At 46.6% G+C, this 23018-nt stretch overlaps 1 pseudogene; it reads left to right on the top strand.

Annotated features, from left to right (window-relative positions):
- The first annotated feature begins 5613 nt into the window (after positions 1 to 5613).
- LOC144701563 (small nucleolar RNA R71) lies at positions 5614 to 5707 on the top strand (annotated as a pseudogene).
- Positions 5708 to 23018: the final 17311 nt, after the last annotated feature.

Consider the following 23018-nt stretch of genomic DNA (forward strand, 5'->3'; position numbering starts at 1 on the left):
AGGGCGCGGGGCTTTCAAATCAAATAAATACTAGACATCTTGTCAGATTCGAGATTTTACCAGTTTTAAAACTAGTGTTGCAGGAAATAGATTGGACTCATGGTCATCGTAGTGTCACCAGTTCTGTGTATCCTTATAGATCAAAACCTCTATCTTTAAACTATGATGAATCTGGGCACAAGTTGCCTCTTTTCTATGTGGCTTATCTACGCCGTTATAGTGACAACAACTAGGCTGGGTTCGCTGGACATCCTGCAACCTGAGTGGATCTTGAGATTCTAGCATTAGTGTAGCTGGGCAATCCGGTTGTAGATAGTAGCCCTAATAAGCGGGCTGTCCATACGGCACGTGTGCAATTAGTGGAGCACAAGGTGACGGTGGGCCGTGAGTCACAAATTGTGCCGTTGGTGCATACAATGCATACGCCACTGGTGGGGCGGGCTGCCTGTAGTGGGCCGGCGACGTGTGTGAAGCATGTAGTGCCGGCATGGTCGGGTGTCCCGAATGGTATGTTTGCTAAGGAGGATGCATATAAGGTGCAAATGGTAATTCTGGAGTATCATACTGCTCATGTTGTGCATATGTCGGCGTGGGCATATACGCATGTGGGTTGCCAAGGGTGCTAGTGCTACTTCGAAAGGGTGCGGCACTGTTGTAGTGGGCGGTCCATAGTTAGGGGCTGGACTAGAACTTAGGCCATATTGGGCTGATGCGGCAGTAGGCCGGTGGAATAAGGTGGTCCACCTCGACCTGTTGGGTTACTCTCCGCATACGGCGAAGTAGGTGGAGCAAAGGCGGCATAGGTGGCAGGAAGTGCTCCATAAGAATACCCTTGGTCATCATACCCCGGTTCTATCATAGGGAAGGCCATGTGAGTGGGGTCCTCAATTGGAGGGGAATGCCTAACTTCTGGTCGTCGGAAGTTCTTATCATGTGGATAATATCATTGTGTCTGATATTGCTCAGATTGAGGTGACCTACACTGTTGATACTCCCAATGTTGTTATCAATGCTAGCATTGTTGACGTGCAGGTGGATCTGGTTGTCATGGCTGCAGCCCATCGGAGCCTTGCCGATTCGGCAGGGAGCTTTACCCGCTGAAGGCATCATCGGCTGCCCTTTCCGCCTTGGCATAGGTGTAGGCACTGAAATGACAAAAGTGCGGTCTTTTGATCAAGACAGAGGGGCGGGCATAGAAGGCCCACTAACTAGGGTAGGAACCGAAGGTGAAGTTTCCCTAACAAATAACGGACGCTACATAGGTGGTGGGAGGTGCTCCATACAGATACCCTTCATCATCGTACGAAGTTTCTATCATAGGCTATTCCATAGGAGTGGGGTCATCAACTTGAGGGGAATTCCTAACTTCCGGTTGTCAGAAGTTCCTATCATGTGGATACTATTGTTGTGTGCCATATCGCATGGATGGAGGCGATCTATATGTTGATGTTCTTAATGTTGCTGTCAATTTTAGCATTGTTGACATGCTGGTGGATCTGGTTGTCTTGGAGGTGGCGCATCGCCAGCTGGATGCGGCATAGGAGTCCTCTTCATCAGAGACTTGCCAATTCAGCGGGGAACTTTGCCCACCGAAGGCATCATCGACTGTCCGTCCCACCTTGGTCTAGGTGTAGGTGCTGAAATGGCAGAAGTCCAACCTTTGGATCAAGACAAAGGGGAATGCATAGAAGGCTCACCAACTAGGGTAAAGACCACAGGTGAGGTGTCCCTAACGAATCACGGAGGTTGCAAAGGTGGTGGGAGGTGCTCCATATGGATACCCTTGGTCATCGTGCCAGGATTCTGTCATGGGGTAGCCCATTTGAGTGAGGCCATCAACTCGGGGGGAATTCCTAATTTCCTGTCCTCATAAGTTTTTATCATGTGGATAATATTGTTGCGTGTGATATCACTCAAATGGAGGTGATCTACGCCGTTGATGCTCCCAACGTTGTTGTCAATGGTAGCATTATTGATGTGCAGGTGGATCTGGTTGTCGTCACGACGCCGCATTGCAAGCTGGTGGCCTTGCCGGTTTGGTGGGGAACTTCACCCGTCGAAGGCATCATCGACTGCCCATTCCTCCTTGGCCTAGGTGTAGGCGCCAGAACAGCAGAAGTCTAGTCTTCAGATGGAGATAGAGGGGCAAGCATAGAAAGCCCACTAACTAGGGTAGGGACTTGAGGTGAGGTGTCCCTAACGAATCGCGGCGGCACTTCAGCCTCAGCGCCATCAGGATGTTCATCGTGATATGGATTGATTTGGGGATCTTCGAGTGCAATATCCAAAACATCAGAACCGTATATGGGATCCTCGTCAACATGAGGATAAGTTTGCACATAAGGCGCAATGTATGTGGCTTGGGATGGCTACCGAGTATGGACTGGCTTCTATAGTCGTTTGCGATATTCATAATGGGACTCGTTTCAATAATGCCTTTTTGGAGCGGTTGCCTCCTCTTAGGGTGGGTAATTTGCCTCTAGATAGTATAAATAACTATCTGGGGTAATATCTATTATCGTGGTCTCGCTGTTGGCTATATTGGTGTGGCGGTGGAGATTGGTGTCTCGATGGTTCCCATAGTTGTTGACATTGTTGACATAGACGTGTCAGATGGTCATGAGGTCGAGGCTCGCTACGTAAATTATGGATTATAGCGAAAGAATCCCTACCGTTTTGAGTACGTAACTCAATTGTGGCCAGATCAAATGGGGCATTCTGATAATGCTGAATAAAATAATCCTCTGGCAAAGGATTGAGGGTTTTAGGATCATAGTAATGATTCTCGTAAAAATGTTCGTCGCCTACAGTGGAACGTATCAAGGTACGTGTTTGAGACATCCTATGGTACATTATCTCTTAAATTTAATGAGTAGTCATATATGATGAACTAACGAGATAGTGTAATGACATGACGTGGTATGAATTTCAAATGATGCAATGATTGCAAAAGTAGTCGACATGGAAATGAGTGATATGCTACCGACACTGTTAAGCAAAAGGTATCACGACCACCTGTGATAGAAATAAGATGTTATGCGATGTATCTCGGGATCGGACGACTCGTATTATAACACAGATGATCGATGATGGAATGTAAGTAACAAAATAATGTAGTATGTGATATTAAAATATGATGGAAAAATTGATTGGCACGCTGATTTAAGTAGGTTAAATAGATTAATGATCGGGAAACGGGCTGCCAGTTTTAGGCTCCCAATGGTCAGTTTGACTAACTAGACACTATGGACGTTAGAGGCAAATGGAGAGAGGGCCTTCACGAGGAGGCCTTGAGGCACTGGTGAGTGCACGTTCGGGCGCACCAATGACGAACCAAGATCACACTTAGAAAGCTTGACAGTGGCGGGATTGGACATGGCAATGGCTAAGGAAAATCAGCGATAATGATGATGGGGCAATGACAGCGAAGTCACCCCGAGAACAATCCAAGAAATGCTTTCTTGGTTGGTTCAGGGCAAGAAGCAAGATCAAGATCGAAGGATCGTGTTGTGGTGACGAAGATGACAATCCAAGCAGCAATAGAACATACAAGAGGGTTCCATATGCTCTAAGGAAGGCCCTCTGGGCGATCTTTGAGGAAGATCCGAATTCAAGAAAACTACCTTCTTGGAGTGGGTCTCCAAGAATAACTACGGGGCGATGGCGACAGTTTCTCCACAAGTCTGGACGTGGCAGGGCGTGGCGGATGCTTCATCCATGTTCTAACTACAAAACAATAAAGAAATACTCCAGAGGAGGGATGGGAGCCAAGATGAAGAAAGAGCTTTCATATTTCAAATCAACTCTAAGGGGTCCTGTTGGGCATGTCGTCCTTTATATAGGGTCGAAGGTATGCCCAATTGTGCCAAAGTGGTAAGGAACCGTCTCTTGATGTGCGGCCTTTCCAAAACGATGAAATTAACAAACAATTCAAAAGGACGAGGCCCAAAACACGGATAGGCTTGTCCACAATTCGAAAATAAATCACACTTGGGATATTCGAGGAGATAAAAATAAAATGCACGATGACGTGCCATTAAGCCAAATGCTTGAACGACGGGTCGCGGGCGTCGGCTTGTACTGCTCGGTGTGGTTGCTGTCGTCTTCCCGTGATAGTGGTGAGATAGTCTTCCATCGCAGGAGCCCAATCGAAGATGAACTTTCACTTTTTTCTATTAAACTCCAAGTGGCTCCTTGGGCATGCCTCCCTTTATATAGGGGAGGGATGGTGCGCAAGTGGAGCCAAAATAGGGAAAACAGTCTTGTGACGTGGTTTCTCCTAAAAGATACATCAAATCAACATGAAAGAAAATACCAATGGACGAGCCCAAACACGGCAGCCCAATCCAAACCATTCAGAAATATGTCTATAGGACAATAAATATGATGTAATACGATTGGCCAGGATCGATCGGCTCGTATTACGTCACAGGGATATGATGCGATGTCGTGGAATGCTGGGCAATGAACGAAGAATAATCTAATGAGCAGTCCGGGTATCAACGAATTAGGGAGCAAGCCCTGCCGGTTGGTGAAGGAAAATGATCCTAAGATCAAACTCCCAATGACCCGCTAGACCTATTGGACGACTCATTAGTGAGAGGCGTTTCACGGCCCACGAATGTTCGGCTTCTAAAATCAAGTGAAGATCCTTCAACCACAAGAATTCCCTACATTGGACAACTAGCTAATCCTATCCGAGAAATATATCGAGAAACCTCGGTAGCGGACGCGATAGGGGAAGACGAGACTGCGGGACGTAATAATACTGGTAAGAAATAGAGAGGAGACGATACTGACCTCTGATATCGCTAGTCCAAGGCGTTCAAAGATCCAACCGAGCTGAGGATGGGTCGTGGACGAGCTCGGGACGTACAACCGGCAGGAGCAGTGTGCGTTCGGGCCAGTAGATTTACTGGCGTGGTGGACGGGCACCGAACAATCGCTTGGGCAGTGGGTGCTCGACGAGCGCATTGCTAACGCACAGGGCTCGGATGCGCGCAGGTAGATTGACGAGCGGCGCGCGGTGGGCGCGGTCGAGGGCGCACAGTGAGCGTGGTCGAGGGGCGCGCGGGCAGTCGCGGCGCGCGGTGGGCGCGGTCAAGGGCGCACAGTAAGCGGGGCTGAGGGGCCTTGGTTCCTTGGGAGTAGATTCCTTGGTTGTTGTAGACGGTCCTCTTTGGTCCTCCCCAAGGCTGTTGGTTGTGGTTCAACAAATGGACCTCCTCCTCTCCAAGTTGGCATGCTCCATCCTCATGATCTCTGCTAGAACATATATAACAAATCTATGCTTTCACAAGGGGTGAGTTAGGGAGAAAAGCATTCTTTAGAGTGGAAGTCAATTCTTGAAGTTTCTTGTTGGTTTCTCTTATCCCTGCATGAAGATCAGCTTCCTTTGAAGTTACTTGCATCACTCCTCGTTTTGGTTTGGCATTTCTTCCATTTTGACTTGCTCCTATTTCCTGTAGGTCAGTTTCAGCCACCCTTTCCAAAAGATCAAAGACTTCATCCTCATAAGCCATATAGAACGAGCCACCAGCTATTTGATTCACTTTACTTTTAAAAATATCAGGAAGTGATTCATAAAAAATTTCAGCTAGCTAACATTTTTCTATTCCATGGTGAGGGCATTTTCGGATTAATTCATTGAACCTTTCCCATGATTCACTAAATGCTTGATGATCATGGGGATAAAATTTCTGAATTTCTTTTCTATAAAAATTAGTTTTGGAAAGGGGATAAAATTTATGTAGAAATTTATTCTGTATTTCTTCCCATGAGTTAAATGATATGCCTAAATTTCTATACCATGCGAAAGCCTTATCTTTCAAAGTAAGCGGAAAATATTTCATTTTTAAAGCTTCAGTAGTTAAACCAGGAATATTTTGAGAGGAACATCGAATGTGAAAATCATCAAGAAATTCTAAGGGGTTTTGAGAAGAATGACCAGTAGATTCAGGGAGAGAGTTAAGTAGGGCATTGTCATACCTAAACATAACCCCCTCACCTACATTGATGTTGATGCCGGTTTGCGTAGACTTCCTGATGGAGTAGATCTATCCAGCATCGTCCTTCTCCTCCCTTGTTGGGGCTGACCATCTTCTGCCATATCGACTTCTTCTTTATCTTGAGCTGTAAGTGTTGCTGGAAGAGCAGGATATTGAGTGTCTAGATCTTCCTCAACACCAGTCCCAGCCTTAGACCTTTTTAAGACCATCAATCTCCAAAAACGTAGTTAGAAGTACCGTTTGTTGAGGGTTAGCTGCCCTCAACTTTGGCAAAAGAGGAAAAAATACAAATTCACTAAAAACAATCACCGTGCTCCTCGACAATGGCGCCAAATGATAATTCAGATTGTGGGGTAATTAGTGATGAGCTAACTTCACTAATTAGTGTCGTTGGTTTATCCGAATTAAAACAACAAAAATTTATAATAACCTTACTAGCGTAGGGAGAGTAAGGGTCGATCCACAGGGAGCAAGGGTTTTTTTCTTAGGAATTTGTGCTTTAGTAATGTATTTTTTAATAATTTTAGAGGTAGGTTTACTACATATGAAGATAAATAACTAATTAAATAAAAATATATAACAAAAAATAAAATATTATTATAATATTATAATAATATTAATAGGCAGAAAATAATTTTTTGGTATTTGTTAGGAGTATTTGAAAGCTAAAACAAAATAGGAAATGAAACAGTTTGGCGCTCTGGACTTAGTCAAAATTTGGCTAAGTCCGGATGCCAAATGGGGAAGGTGCCTTGGTGGAGGAGAGAGAAAAAATGGACTGTACTAAAATCACTCTAGAATGAGTTGTAGAATGAACTTTAGAGCGTGGTTGGATGCACTGGAACCGTCTGGATATTGGCTAGCTGATACAAGACTAAACAAAAGAAAAAAGACGAACAGAAAAGAATGAAAAAGGAGAAATAAGAAGGTAACCTCTTTGTCACACCCGCTAAGGTCCAAGGGACTTCTTCTTCTCCTTTCCACCAGCTTCTTCAGCCCTGGATGCTTCCTGCTCAGCCTGGCACTCACTGAGGTGAATGGATCTATGACTCAATTGCACTTAGGCCACCAAACATTACTTTGGATTGAATCACAAGATGAATTTTACAATAAGGTAAAGGGGTTTATATAGGGAGAGAGAGCAAAGGAGAGCCATTGGATTTTTAATACAATGGATGGCCAGATCTTCTTTTCAGGGTCATGATCCACGTCCATTATGGTCCTCCAATCAGCATTGAGACCTTTGAAATACCCCCTGGACGTTCAAGGCTTCTTTCGTTAATTAGCATTAAAGGTGCTATCTTTAAGTCTCCACCCTTGGATGTTTTGTGGATTGAATGGCTGGATCTTCTTCTCTGGCTTGGATCCATGTCCAAGGTTTTCCTCCAATCATCATTTAAGCCCCTGAAATATTCATAAATAATCATGACTGGACCTTCCCCTTGCCCTCCTTTCTTTGGCCCAACATGCCTCTCATAGTGGGCTTAGTGGAGCTTCCTTAGTGGGTCTTTAGACTAGAGCCAACTGTCTTGCTTTGGGCCTTCTTGCTTTGGGCCTTCTTTCTTGGCCCAGGATTGTGGCTGAGCCTGCTCCTCTGGTCCAAATAGCTTCCTCTTCATTTAATTATCCCCTTTATTCATGAAAGTTTCACCTAATTCCTGCATCTTCCACATAAACTAAGAAGAGAGTGAGATTCATTCCACTTAACTCATTGAGTTAAGTGGGGTTAGTCCCACAAATGATAATAATTAACTTCAAATTAGAAAAAGGTGATTTTGTTTCATGATGTTTCACAACTTAACATAAATGTTGATAATATATCCAGATAAAGATAAAGAAGTTGATAAATTAGCTGAAATTGCACATATATATTACTATCATTTTGGATTTATCTTTTTTTTTTTGTACTTTGAGGATCAGAAAGAGAAAATAGATTGAGAAGATGTAGAGTGAATATCAATGGAAAAGATTTAAAATCAGATGACAAATATCAATATGATATTGTTTTTAAAGATAAGAGAGATAGAACGACTTGGGAGTAAGGCATTTCATAAGCAAGGAGGTGGGGTCGTATATAGGTATGGTGAGGTAAAGGTGGTAAAGGGTCAGTAAGCATAAATGGATGAAGATGGCAAATGAAGAATTGTGGGATGAAGATTTTATAAGAGGTATGAAATGGAGGGGTAATGTGCTCAAGACTTGAAGAAGTGCATCTCACGATCCAGCATATGATTAGGCTGATAGGTAGTCATTCACATAGATAGGTTCGGTTAAATCAAAATATGGGTGTAATGGGGGTGTCACACTTTCACTCAACACTCAAATCCTTATCTATGGGGTATACACCTTTTGATTTTCAAATCTGTCCTTCACCCTACCATGTACTCTCGCCATTTGGGGATAAGATCATGTACTACCTAGAAATCAACATTGATGCCCCTATAATATGATCATGATGCGCTCAGTGAGCCTAGCTTCCCCACATTTTCTTCTAAGGTAAAAAGATAAAAGGGGCTGTCCAAAGTTTGGTTATGGCATGATATTGAATTCAAGAATCTTTTATACCCCCCATCTTATTTAAAAAAAAAAAAAACATTGAGACATCATAGAAAATATAAAACTTTTAAGGCGGATTGAATCTCCCCCCACATAGTAGTTGCATAGTCCTCAATGCATAGGAAAATATAAAAAGGAGTTTAGAGGGCGCAAACAATGGGTTGAGCACTTTCATGTAGGTTCCTTCACGTCCATTTCATGTATTGGTGGTAGGCATTTTCTGAAACCAAAGAAAAGAAAAGAAAACAAAAGAAAAACAAAGAAACAAAAGAAACAAAAGAAAATAATAAAGGTAAAAATTAGAAATAAAAGCTTTAATGCAGCTCTATGGATGTTACTAACCTGCAGGTTTTTCCAATATCATACTAAGGGGTTGATGAGGAGGATCATCATGTAAGTAAGGCTTCAGCCTTTGCCCATTCACTGTGAATTGTTTATGGGTTCTAGGATCCGAAATTAAAATCGCCCCATTTTCATATGATTCTACTACCAAATAAGGTCCATTCCATCTACTTTTTAGCTTACCAGGAAAGAGTTTTAATCTTGAATTGTAAAGCCATACCTTTTGATCTTTGACAAAGGTCCTTCTTCTAATGTTTTTGTCGTGGAAGGCCTTCATCTTGGCTATGTATATCTTGGAGTTTTCATAAGCCTCATTCCTACACGGGGTACTTAAACCCCGGGTGGCGCGCGTCGACTCGAGCCGCTCGACGTGGTTGCTGGCGTCCCGTGGTGTCTTCTTCCTGATGGTCCTCCATCATCCTCCCGGGGTGGGAGGAGCTCGACTCCGGCGAGCAAAACTCCGCGATGTCCTCGAGCGGAGATCCACGTGTTGTCGGATGATGGTCGCCCCTGCCAATGGACTAGAAAGGAACGGCCCACTTGTTCCCCTCAGCGTGAATTACCTCCTGCAGTATCGTTTCTATTGCGTCTTACCGTACAAGGATGGGAAACGGAGATGGAAGTGGTGTGCTCTCACTTTCAGTACTACGCAGGCTCAAGTGGCTGTGAGGCTTGATGATCGGTGGCGCGGGCTGGTATCGAGATAAGTCACTGACGTTAAACGTCGAACTAATCCCCCAAGTTGGTGGGATGCTCACGACATAGGCGTTGTCGTTGATCTTTTGGGCTATCGGGAAAGGCCCGGCGCTACGAGCATGGAGCTTCGTAGCGACTCCCGGAGAGAACCTCTCAAGCCTCAATCTGACCAGGACCAGTTCTCCCTCAGAGAACGACATGGACCGACGACCCTTATCCGCGGACGCCTTATACTGCTCATTCATGGATGCAATGCGTGAATGTATGTCATGATGCATGTTTCTAATATGTTCTGCAAATTCTAATGCGTTATCTGAGATTCTATGTTTGTCATGTAATGGCATGAGGTCAATGGTCGACGTGGTAGTTGACCATAGACTATCTCGAACGGTGATTTGCCCGTAGTGCGATTGACCGAGTAGTTGAAGGCAAACTCCGCTCGGGGTAGGGTTTGATCCCATGCGGCTACTTTGTCGCCGACTATAGATCTCAGAAGATTACTGAGGCTGCGGTTAACAACCTCGGTTTGGCCATCCGTCTGCGGATGGTATGCCGACGAGAATTTAAGTTGTGTGCCCAGAGGACCCACAACGTCTTCTAGAAGTAGCTTGTAAATTTTACATCTTGATCCGAGATGATGGTCTTGGGCACTCCGTGCAGCTTGACAACGTGGTCAAATAATAGGCACGCAATCCGTGAAGCATCGAATGTCTTGGAGCATGGTATGAAATGTGCCATCTTCTAAAATCTGTCTACCAAGACCATAATCGAGTCATGGCGACGCACAGTCCTAGGTAGCCCCAAAACGAAATCAAGACTAACATCCGCCCAAGGTCTTTCGGGGACCAGGAGGGGAGTGTACAATCCCGTGTTCTGTTTTGTGAGCTTCGCTCGAGAGCAGATGAGGCATCGAGAAATAAATTTCCCAATGTCTCTCTTCAGTCAAGGCCAATAAATTTTTTCTTCAAGAGCGAGGATCGTCTTATTGATCCCAAAGTGACCACTCAATCCTCCCGCATGGGTCTCATGGATCAGGAAGTCTCGAACAGATGTTCGAGGTATGCAGAGTCTTCGTCATCGAAATAGATAACCATCGTCGAGGAAGTAGTCCTTCGACTTAGGTGTGATGGAGCTCACGCAGGATGAATAGATGTGAGCAAAGTCCGGGCACTCGGTGTATTCCTTCCGGAGCTCCTCAAATCCCAGGACATGGTTCGCCATAATAGGTAGGAGTAGGGGCCGTTTGCTCAAGGCGTCGGCGACGGCATTATCTTTACCCTTCTTGTGTCAGATGACAAAAGTAAAATTGTGAAGGTAGGCGATCCATCTAGCATGGCGATCGCTGACCTTCTTCTGGTCGTGTAAGTGCCGAAGGGCTCCGTGATCTGAATAGAGGACGAACTCCTTTGGGAGTAAATAGTGTCGCCAATGCCGGAGAGACTGTACGAGAGCATAGAACTCTCGGTCATAATTATCGTACCGCTTTCGAGTATCGTTCAGCTTTTCACTGAAGTACTTGATGGGGTGGCCTCTTTGGCTAAGTACGCCGCCAATGCCAACTCCGGACCCGTCGCAGGCAACCTCGAATACGTCGTTGAAATCCGGTAGTTTGAGGACGGGCGCCTCGGTCATGAGCTTCTTAAGAAGCTTGAATGCCTGGTCGACGGAAGAGGTCCACTCGAACTTTTCCCCTTTTAGGATGTCCGTGATGGGGGTGGTGATGCCACTAAACCCGGGGATAAACCTTCGATAGAAGGTTGCCAAGCCAATGAAACTGCGGACATCATGTATACTTTTAAGCTTTGGCCAGGAGACAATGGCCTCGACCTTGGCCGGATCGACGGCCACTCCCCTAGCTGATAATATAAAACCAAGGAAAGAGACCTCGGCGGTGAAGAAGGTGCACTTCTTCGGATGCGCGTATAGCTTTTGTTGGCGGAGTGATGCGCAGACCTGGCGTAGATGATGGGTATGCTTGTCCCTAGTTTTACTCTATACTAGGATGTCGTCGAAATATACGACGACAAATCTGCCGATGTAGGGTCTAAGTACTTCATTCATTAATCGTTGAAAAGTACTAGGGGCGTTCGACAACCCGAAGGGCATCACGTTCCACTCAAAAAGGCCATCCTTAATCTTAAAGGCCGTTTTCCACTCGTCTCCAGCCTTATCCTGACCTGATGGTAGCCGCTCCGTAAGTCTATCTTGGAGAAGATAGACTCGCCGACCATCTCATCGAATAAGTCTTGGACGCGAGGGATGGGAAAACGGTACTTCACCGTTATTTTGTTGATGGCCCGCGAATCGTAGCACATTCTCCAAGTGCCATCCTTCTTCGGGGCGAGTAAGACGGGGACCGCGCACGGGCTAAGGCTTTCCCGGATCAAGCCTTTAGCTAGGAGCTCCTTAACCTGGGAGTACAACTCCTCGTATTTTACCGGGTCCATCCGGTAGTGAGGAAGGTTAGGGAGAGTCGCTCCCGGGACCAAATCGATGGCGTGCTGGATGTGTCGCAAAGGAGGGAGCTCACTCGGTAGGTCGGCCGGAAACACATCTCCATACTCCTCGAGGAACTGGGTGAACTCCGGAGAAGGATGCTCGTGATCTGGCTCGACGACTCCATCCGAGAGGGTGACGGCATAGCAGATAGGCATCGCGTCGTGATCAAGCTCTAGCTCGTGCCGGAAGATGCAGCCATTAGTGATAATGGCGGTGGGGGCCGCGCAAGGGGGTGTCGTCGCCGAACGGGCAGGTAGTGATGGTATACGCACTGAGGGATACCATATGAGTCTACGCCCTCTCATCATTGTGTTTTCGTCGTGTTCACGACGTGTCCGTATGTTCTTCGTCCTTGACACAGGGAGGGATCCTAAGTCATTTTTGGACCCCCTCCCTTGTGCCCTTGCTTCTTCTTTTTCTTTTCTTTTCATTTCTATTTCCCCTTAATTTGTAACTGGGGGCCCATTTATATAAGGGCCCCCTAATGGACCCCTTCGTTCCCCCCCCTTTTGTTGACCCGCTTAAGGGCCCATCCCTTCGCCCTTTGTAAGGGAAGAGGGGGACGCCCTAATCTCTTAGACCAGGAAGAACAATAAAAAAGAAGTCCTCGTTGTTATTTTTCTGGTTTCCCTCCCTTTTTCAGAGAAAAAGACAGAGGTGGGAGGATCTAAGGAGGCTGAAGAAGTTAGGAGAGGGGGGGTCGTGCCTGGTCCCAAGTCACCCTATCTCAGTCATTGAGTATGCATTCTGATTGGACTGTTGAAGAATGCTCGTTCCTTGAGCAAGCAACGATCGTACACGATCGCCGACGAGCCAAACATCAAATTGGGAAGTTCTCCAACCTACAGATCGACTTTCCCATTCAATTTCATGGACAGGACATCCAACTGTCCTATTGGGACGATAATTTGCGATATCAGACGTACTACCGGATCGAGCGGACCTGTCGGTGCATAAAAGGTGCCCAATAAGTCATTTTTGTTTTTCCCTCTTGAAATATTGACGGAAGCCCAATTGATTGAATGGTGAACCTGCGCACAGGAACACTAATAGGCTGAAGACTCAACCGTTTTCTCATTCTGATAATCACCCTACTATGGTCCATAATTCTCGCTTGAAACAGGTCAATGCTCTTCGAGAGGAAAAGATTGATTGGGCCGACATAGGTCGAGCCTTGAATGTCCGTGCTCCCTGATTGACTGAGGATTTCTGATTCCAGGAGGGATACTGGCCGCGAGGATCTCTGAACTATCTATCCCTGGTAGGGAACATCACGTTCGGGACGTGACGCCGCGGATGTGACGGGACGGTGACGAATCGTGATGGACGGTGACGTGATAAACTGGTCGTCACGTCACCGTCACGTCACTCGTCCAAGGATTTTCAGGAAAATCGTCACTGAACCGTCACTCATTCGCAGACCCTCGTCACCGTCACGTCACCGTCACCGTGACGGTAATTTTTTTCATTTTTATAGGTTATGTATTTTTATTCCCATAACGGCACGTCCGGGAGAGAGAGAGAGAGAGAGAGAGAGAGAGAGAGAGAGAGAGAGAGTGCGAGAGAGAGCGATCGGGAGAGAGAGTGCGAGAGAGAGAGAGATCGGGAGAGAGAGTGCGAGAGAGAGCAATCGAGAGAGAGAGTGAGAGAGAGAGAGATCGGGAGAGAGTGTGCGAGAGAGAGGCATTCGTCACCATCACCAAACCTCGCACCTAGTCGCCGGGGATTAGGGATCGACAATCGTCATCCGTCACGTCATGCGTCACCGTGACGGATGACGTGACGGTGACGGTGACAAATTCAGCCATTGTAAACAAGGCAAAGCCATGAGTCCAACAAAGGCGATCGCTACTGTGTACATAAAGTGCTCATTCTTTAAAAAACAATTCTGCACCCATGTGTTATAGCTGTTGTATTTATAGCTTTAATCTGGATTGACACCTTTTATACACTATGCACCATGGTAAGGCCCCAAAGTATGGGACATTCCTGGACAGAGGCTTGCTCGCTAACAATGAGAACATGTCCCTTTACTGGACTCATGATAGGATATTGAGTTCTTAAGTTCAAACACTATGATCACACACTACCGGCGGTGACGTCCGACCCTGATCTTTAAAGTCAATGCCCTTATGGTTTTCGTGGTGTTCGGCATGCAAGCGTGACAGATCAGAGCAGGCCTGCACGTGCTGGATGCACAGACCACCGAGGGCATGTGCGCAAGGGCGCCAAGTGCCGCGCATGTGTGCGGGACTCACAAACTGGTTGACAGAGGTGCGAGCGCTAGATGCGGGAGTTTTGTGGGTGACCACACATAGGCTATGAGCATCGCACGCGTGTGTGTCATGTGGCTGCACATGTATGTCACATGCACTACGTGTGCGGAGAATGGGGTGGAAGACATTTCATGTGGAGACTAAGGCATTGGTGCATAGAGAACGCTGAAACAATTGCTGGTGCATGGTACCCCGGGGGTAGTGCTTGGAATACAACACCTAATTTGAGGTGCTAAGCATGCTAGCATCTATACGGACCACACGCAATGATGTCAAGATGGATGCTGGTGGTGCATGGAGCATCAAGGTAGATATGGGCCATCAGAAGATTGAGTGCCATGGTCACAGGTGTGTGTCGCCCTACCTAAGGGCACATGTATAGTGGCGATGCCCAATAGGCATGCACATGGGGTGGCGGGCCTCAAGGTGCAGGAGCAACATTGTCCAAGCATGCGACACCTGGTCTGTTCAATATTTTCCCTCGGCTTCCCCCAAGTAATGGATACAACTACAATGTAATCTATTCTAATATCAATGGAATGATCCAATTCATGTATGTGGCTGCATCCCCACCTTCTCTCCTTAAACCCCTTAAGAATTCTTAAGCTTTTGCAAAAGACTTCCACTGCACAAAACAAAGACAATTCAGTGTTCCTACTCCAGTACTGAGGCCGACATGCGTTCAATCTTAGCCTTGTTCTTAGCTCAGAATTTGACCCCGTGACAATTGGTATGAGAGCCAGGTTGTTTCTTCACCTAACACTAATGAACCTTTTTCCTAAGGAGAAATGGTGTATGGATGATACTCAAAGTTATTTGAAGATAAGAGCCTACGAGAAAAACAGCAAAAACAAGAACTTCGTGTGATGCGGGGCAGCTTTTTGGGCTTGAAGGCCTTAGTGGATGAAAATAAATATCAATGAACCTCGGGGTTTGCTCAACAAGAGGACTAAGAGAAAGAATTCATGTAGGAGAACAGCCACCTACGCAGCATGATCCAAGAAGTCACAGACATGCTCATGTCCATGAGGATGGAGTGAGCAGATTGGCGCAGGTCAGAGTCACCCATGGCCCGACCAACTGAGGGCAAGGACAGACCATGGATCCCCCCCAAAGTTCAATGGCATCCGTAAGGAGGAGAATGTGTCAGACTTCTTATATGATTTCAAAGATAATTTGTGTTGATGGGCATACTGAAAGGGACTATGGTCTTACATGGCTGCTAATACCTCATGGGGGATGTCAAAATCTGGTGGCACTAACGTTTGGGGGAACAAAATTGGCCATCAGGGACATTTGAGAAATTTGTATAAGAATTAAAAGATACATTTATGTCATACAACACTTCCTGGATGTCACAAGAGGAGCTCGACAACCTCAAGATGACTGGGACTCCAAGGGAGTATGTGAGGAAATTCTCCTTCTTGCTTTTGTGGATCACCTGGATGTCTAATGAGGATAGGCTCTTTCCCTTCGTTGATAGGACTCCCAACTAGGTCAGAGAGGACTAGAGAGGAGGCACTACCAATACCTGTAGACTGCCTAGAAGTTTGTGGAGGGACTAGTGAACCTCCGTGCCAACCAGAAAGCTGGAAGAGAAGCCCAAGAGGTGAAGTAGAAATTGCATGGATTGCCCTAAAGCACCTCCAGCACTAGCCAGTCATGGCTTGAAGAGGAAATTCAAACCAAGCTACTGTAGGGGCTGTGATAATGGCAAGAGTATCTGGTTGGCGATGACATTACCATGTGGTGGGTATTGCAAGTCAAGGTGCTTTGCTTGTGGAGGACCCCCTTTCATGAGGGATTGACCACCAGACGTGGAGGCGGCCACTAATCTGAATGCAATGGTCCTGACCCCAGCTAAGCTCAGACTGATGGGGGACCATCGCATCGACTTCGCCATAGGACGGCGTCAACCACGCTGCAATGCTTAAGCCGACATTCATGACCCCAGCTTCAAATACTCGGAGTAGCTGATGTTAGTATGGTATTTAACTTTCTTGTATTTTGATTTTTCTAGAAATTTTCTGATGGGGCCACTGTGTTTTGGGCCTTGTCCGGTGTTTTTCGTGTCTGCTTGTTCGATATGTTGATGGGGTTCTCATCTCAGGACGGTGTTCCCTTTTGTTGTCCCATTTGGCATCCTACCTCCCCTATATATACGGATGGTATGCCCAAGGATGGCTCAGGTTGTCTTTTGAAAATTAAAAGTTCCTTAGAGTTTCTCGTTCTTTCCTATTCTAGAGAGTAGTGGTTACTTGGATCTAGATCAAAGGAGATCTTGGCCCTCGTCGAACGAGCCAGTTTCACCACATCGGGACCACTACGTGGAAGAACTGTCCTCGACTAAGTTTTCTATCCGTTCTTTCAGAATCTTGAATTTGTTCAAGAACGTGGCCTGCGCCCCGTTATATGATCGCAAGAGGAATGACTCTGACATCAGAAACACATGTTGTGCTCATCTCAGTGCACCTCAGTCCTGTGTCATCAACCCCGAATCCCTTCTAGAGTCATCTTCTTGAAGACTGCTCGACCAAGAATCCCTTTTCTTTAGGGTCATTCAATGGTTGTACCCTTGCACCTGTCCATGCCCTCACTCGCCACCATCCATCGTTGTGTGTAGATACACAATGTCGCCCCCGAATACGGCTCACCTCCGCCGCCTGTACAGCTGCCCGCTGCTGTGCCCCGCATCTTGCCACGTGCGTCACCGGCTGCCCTATGCGTCATATCACGTCGCTGTGCGCACACCCACCAGGAAATCTATTTAATCGCAATTCTGAGTCAAAAATTTGCCACTATCCTCTGGTCAAGAGTAATTTCTTAACGTGCATCCATATCTTCATGTGCATTTCTTAACTACATGTGTTGTAACACGGGCCGTAACGTGCATCCATCTACATCTTACATCACGGAGATTCTTGGGGGTAGTAGCATGGTGACGCTGAACCCCCTTCAATGCCTAGTGGCATTGCAAGGGGGCTGCCATAGTCCCGTATGAGGGGCTTAGTCTCGTACACCTGCAAGTACTCATCAACAACCAACCAGGCACCACCATGGTTGACAAAGGGGTACACACAATGTCCTCACAAGAAAGGAATCAAAGCGGCTCGACCTGAAACTACATATAAGCACGTGGAAGATCAAGGCTGTCAACTTGGAGGTGCGAGACATCGTCGGCTTGGCCAAGGGATTGATGTTGCGGGTGGGGACGTAAGAGGAGCAGACCAGCTCCATGGTGTCCCCCATGGAAACTTCTCAATCGTCCTCTGTCTCGACATCCCTTTAGAGCATGCGCAGTTGTGTTTCCCCAATATCATGACATCTTGTTCCCCCAAGGATCTCACCCAGGTTTTGTGAGGGACCAAGGGGACAAAGGTTGTGGAATACTGCTCTCTTGTCTGCAATGCAAATCAAGATAAATTGAGGAATGGGAAGATACTTTCCGCATCACCATATGAGGGTCGACACCCCAAAAATGGGGTGGACGGCATGTGTGTGCACCAGCCCACTTTGGGGTGCTTAATTGGGGTGACAAGATTGATAATAACACCAGCAATGCCGCAGGTAGACTACCAAGGCTGCTATAGACGTACTATGGGAGTTCATTAGGGGTTATGTTTATGAAACTCCCAATACGCCTGCCGCCCAGGCTGGATGTGGATCGCGAGATTGAATTGTTACCAAGTACTCGTCTGCCTCTGTGAGTACCCTACAAGAGGCTCCTAGCCTACCTAGAGGAGTTGTGGAGACAGCTCCAATATTTAAATCAGACCTAACTTTCAAACAAATTTTAATCAACTTTTCTAAATATTTATGATCCAAATAAAAATCATTAAAAATGCCCAATGCAATATAGGGAGTAATACTCCCTGTTCTACTTAACCCTTAGATAAAAAAACCAAAACAGTTCAATCTCGTTCATTATAAAAATCCTATATAATTTTCCCCATTGTTAAGTACTGGTTCTGCATTTTAAAGTGTCATTCATCATCTAAAAATTCTTTACAAAACATCTAAAATAGCTAGTCTACTTATACTATGCCTACGTGAAATGTCATCTTCGCATAAAATCTCTAGGGAGAATTCTCTTTATAAAAACATAAATAAATTCTCTTATTCTAATAATCATTTCTATAAATACCTGGTGGTATTTGTTATCTTCTCTAGTTATAACCTTGATTTTAATCACCTCTTAATTGTTATTACTCAATAAATCCCTTATCATGATCTACTTAATCATCTTCAGAAATTTCATCACATCTTCTTACCGAGTATGAATAATCCTAAAACCCCTCCTGAGTATTATATTTCTAAAATTTCTTCTGTCTTCTCCCTACCTCTTTATTTACTTCTAACTATAAGAGCCAATCCATGTGGAAAAAACCTTACTCATTTTCAAGTAAGATTACTAATAATAAAATTTATTTGAATAGAGAAATGATTAGGAGAGTTTGGTTAGTTTTTAGGCATTACCTTGTTTATAATATAATTAATTATCTATATATTTATACAGAGAATAAGAGAGGATAAAGGGACTAGTAATAGTAATTAAGAAGTATATGTATGTGTATAAGGTCGCCTATAGTTGCAGAGGATAGTTTATACAGGTACACTATTTATTAAAATATATATTAAATGTATTTTTATGTCTTTTTTATAGAGAGTAATTTGAGTTAAACAAGTGTAATTCTATAGACACCCGACTGGTATTCGGCAGAATTCCCCAAAGAGATCGAAGGAGTAAATGGATTTGTATATATAGATCTTTTTAGCCTATTTATAACGTGGGATGAATATAAATTTAGGCAGTAAAGTGATATCTTTGACCTAATTCTATAGACACCAGGTGCTCGAAGACGTGCATAAGAGTAATAGCGGTATTTAACTTTGATGAAAATTAACTAATTTAATGATTAAAAGAATATGAATCAAGTTTAGACTGTTTTCCTGCTCTATTGCAACATAGTGGAACTTGAAAACTTACCAAATTTACCCTAAATCAAGGAACATGGATGATAGCGCCGATCGCTGTTGTCTAACCACGGTGTGCCTTTTCCCCCACTCCTCTCTTCCATGTTTGCATAGATCTGAGCTTCCCTAGCTCTTACCTAAAGCCTCCCTCAGTCTTTAACACCTGGCGTCGTTGTCACAAGATTGCCGTGAGCTTCTAACTTTGAGAAGGACCTCCATCGGATGATTTTCTTCGTGGGACCAGAGATGAGAGACAAGGAAGCTCCCATTCTCCATCTAAGAGGTCGAGAGGCATTCTCTACACCCATAAAGGGGTCAGTCTTGATCCATCGACCCTTTGATAGACCCAAAATGTGCCATCCAATCATACATATTTTTAAATTAGTTTTGGGAACATTTCATGTGCATTATCTTAAACATTAGAAGAATTTGCATCTCATGCACTAAATAGAGAAGTTCATAAAATATAGAATTTTTAATAACATTTTAACATAAATTTTAAGTCCAAGAAATTCTTAGTAAAAATATGTCTGCGACATAATTAATTTTTAGTGCTCTATCCAGTATGTCAGTCAATATTTTTGCTAAGAAGAAAATAAAAAATTGGTTTTATTGGGCCAACGAGGAGGCCAAGTAGGTCCAAGTCTGCCACGGACAGGCTAACGAAGGTGCACAAGCCCGCCCGCACCCAGCAAGGGGTGGTGGCACAAGCACAGCTGGCTGAGAGACAGAGAGGAACCGATCGCGGCCCAAATGGAGGTTAAAAGAGATAGTGATCATGCACACACAAGATGTATGTATTTGAATTCGTAAGCAAACAAATATCAGACGCTTTATGCACTCCAACTTTCATTATTTGTTGATATGGGATTTACATCCCATTGTATTCCACCTTCGCTGCAGGCCAGGCAGACGGGCAAGAATGTGAATGCGGCCCAATAGGCTGCGATCTAAAAAAAACAAGAAACGGAGAGAGACTAGGCTTTGAGCCAATTCGGCCCAAAGGCCGTATCTTTCTATTTAAGTTAACTTGTTTTATTTCATTTTCAAGGCTTCCTATTGGCTGCCAAGGGTGATGAGGATCGCGGGACCCCTCAAAAAATGAATTAGAGGAAAGGGAGTGCTGACGAGATGCTAATGGGGCGTGCTAATGTGGCAAGGAGGGGTACATCATTTTAATCTGGGTCCACGGCTACTGGCCAGCGACGCTGCTAGCTAAGCAGCAGTTGGTGGGCAACAGGGGGGACTGCCAGGCCATCCAACGACTGGGAGGACCTCCGGGTTTGATCCCCTCCATCGGAGGCCCGGGGAGGTCCCCCCCTTATCTTCGATTGAGGGCAAGTTGGTAAGCTTTTTTGCTTCATTTGGATTAGAAACCGTTAGATTTTTTGTTAGTTGAATAATTTAGTATGGCCTGGAGATTGATTATGTTTTCATCAAAAATTCTCAGCACGGTTTTTTTTTGGCGATTCATAGTTACCTTCTTATCAAATCTAATATAAATCTTAAGAATAAAAAAAATACGTAACCCAAGTTTGTCGAGCATTCTGTCGAACACCTCTAGGACATTTGACAGAACTACCCTATTATAACTAAGTTTTTTACTATAAATACACCTTTATGAATTATATAAAGCATATAAAACTAAATAAACTAGATATATCTCATATTTTGACCCCCTTTCGTACGTTTGGTCGAACAACTTCAAGATATTGAACTAAATCAACCCCTTAATTCCCTAAATAAATTTTAAAAATATAAAACATAAAGAAATACATATATAAACTCTATAACAACTAATTAAACACCTATGAAGTTCTATAAAAAATATATCCTCTTCATCTCTTTATACGTATCTTCTTAGTTATAATATAGTTAGATAATTACTTCTTCTCTCCCTATATATCTATTTTGTATATCTAAATACTTCTCTAATTTACATAATTACACTTAATTAAATAATCATCCCCTATCTATCTAGGTTATACTTCATTCATCTTATTTCTTATTATTAGACTAATTACTCTCCCGGGCGCGCGCGCAGCAGGCCCACCCGCCCGCACATGACCGCACACGCCCGCCCACGGCCCCCGAAGAGGCCTCCCAGGCCGAAAAATTGGCTAATTACTGGGGGCAACCTCCCATGGGTATCCACAATGTGGTGGGCGCTGGCCCAGCGCGCTGCAGCCCAGCGCCCGCACATGACTGCACACGCCCGCCCACAGACCCCGGAAGAGGCCTCCCTAGCCTAAAAATCGGCTAAGTACGGGGAGGCCTCATTGTGGTGGGCGGCCGCGTGCGGGCGCTGGCGCACGGGCGCGCCCCCGGCAGGCCCACCCACCTGAACATGACCGCACACGCCCGCCCACGGCCCCCCAAAAGGCCTCCCAAGCCAAAAAATTGGCTAAGTACTGGGGGCAACCTCCAATGGGTGTCCACAATGTGGTGGGCAGCCGCGTGTAGGCGCTGGCCCCCGGGCGCTGCGGCAGGCTCAGCGCCGCACATGACCGCACACGCCCGCCACAGCCCCAAGAGGCCTCCCTAGCCGAAAAATCGGCTGGCACGGAGGCCTCACTGCGTGGTTGGCGCGTGGCGCTGGCGCACGGCCGCGCCCGCGGGAGGTCCAGTCGCCTGCACATGCCCGCCCATAGCCCCCCAAGAGGCCTCCCTAGCCAAAAATCAGACAAGTACTGGGAGGCCTCCCTGTGGTGGGCCACCACGTGCGGGGGCGGGCGCACGGGCGCGCCCCCGGCAGGCCGAGCCGCCCGCACACTCCCGCCCGCACACGCCCGCCCACAGGCCCCCCAAGAGGCCTCCCTAGCCAAAAAATCGGCCTAGTACTAAGAGGCCTCACTGTGGTGGGCAGCCGCGTGCGGGCGCTGGCGCCCGGGTGCGCGCGTGCGCGCGCGCGAGGCCTTGGCGCCCGCACATGCCCGCACACGGGCCCCCCCCAAGAGGCCTCCCAAGCCGAAAAATTGGCTAAGTACTGGGAAGCCTCCCTGTGGTGGGCAGTCGCGTGCGGGCGCTGGCGCACGGGTGCGCCCTCGGCAGGCCCACCCGCTTGCACATGACCACACACGCCCGCCCACGGCCCCCCAAGAGGCCTCCCAAGCCGAAAAATTGGCTAAGTACTGGGGGCAACCTTCCATGGGTATCCACAATGTGGTGGGCAGCCGCGTGCAGGCGCTGGCCCCCGGGCGCGCGCGCGACAAGCCCAGGCGTCCGCACATGACCGCACACGCCCGGCCACAGCTCCCCAAGAGGCCTCCCTAGCCAAAAAATCGGCTAACTACGGGGAGGCCTCACTGTGGTGGGCGGCCGCGTGCGGGCGCTGGCGCATGGCCGCGCCCGCGGCAGGCCCAACCGCCCGCACACTCCCGCACACGCCCGCCCACAGCCCCCCAAGAGGCCTCCCTAGCCAAAAAAATCAGCCAAGTACTGGGAGGCCTCGCTGTGGTGGGCCACCGCGTGCGGGCGCTGGCGCACGGGCGTGCCCCCGGCAGGCCCAGCCGCCCGCACACGCCCGCCCACGGGCCCTCCCCAAGAGGCCTCCCTAGCTGAAAAATCGGCCAAGTACTGGGAGGCCTCCCTGTGTTGGGCAGCTGCGTGCGGGTTCTGGCGCCCGGGCACGCGCACGCGAGGCCTTGGAGCCCGCACACGCCCGCCC

This window comes from Wolffia australiana, chromosome 3 (assembly GCF_029677425.1).
Source record: "Wolffia australiana isolate 7733 chromosome 3, ASM2967742v1".
Taxonomy (NCBI): domain Eukaryota; kingdom Viridiplantae; phylum Streptophyta; class Magnoliopsida; order Alismatales; family Araceae; genus Wolffia; species Wolffia australiana.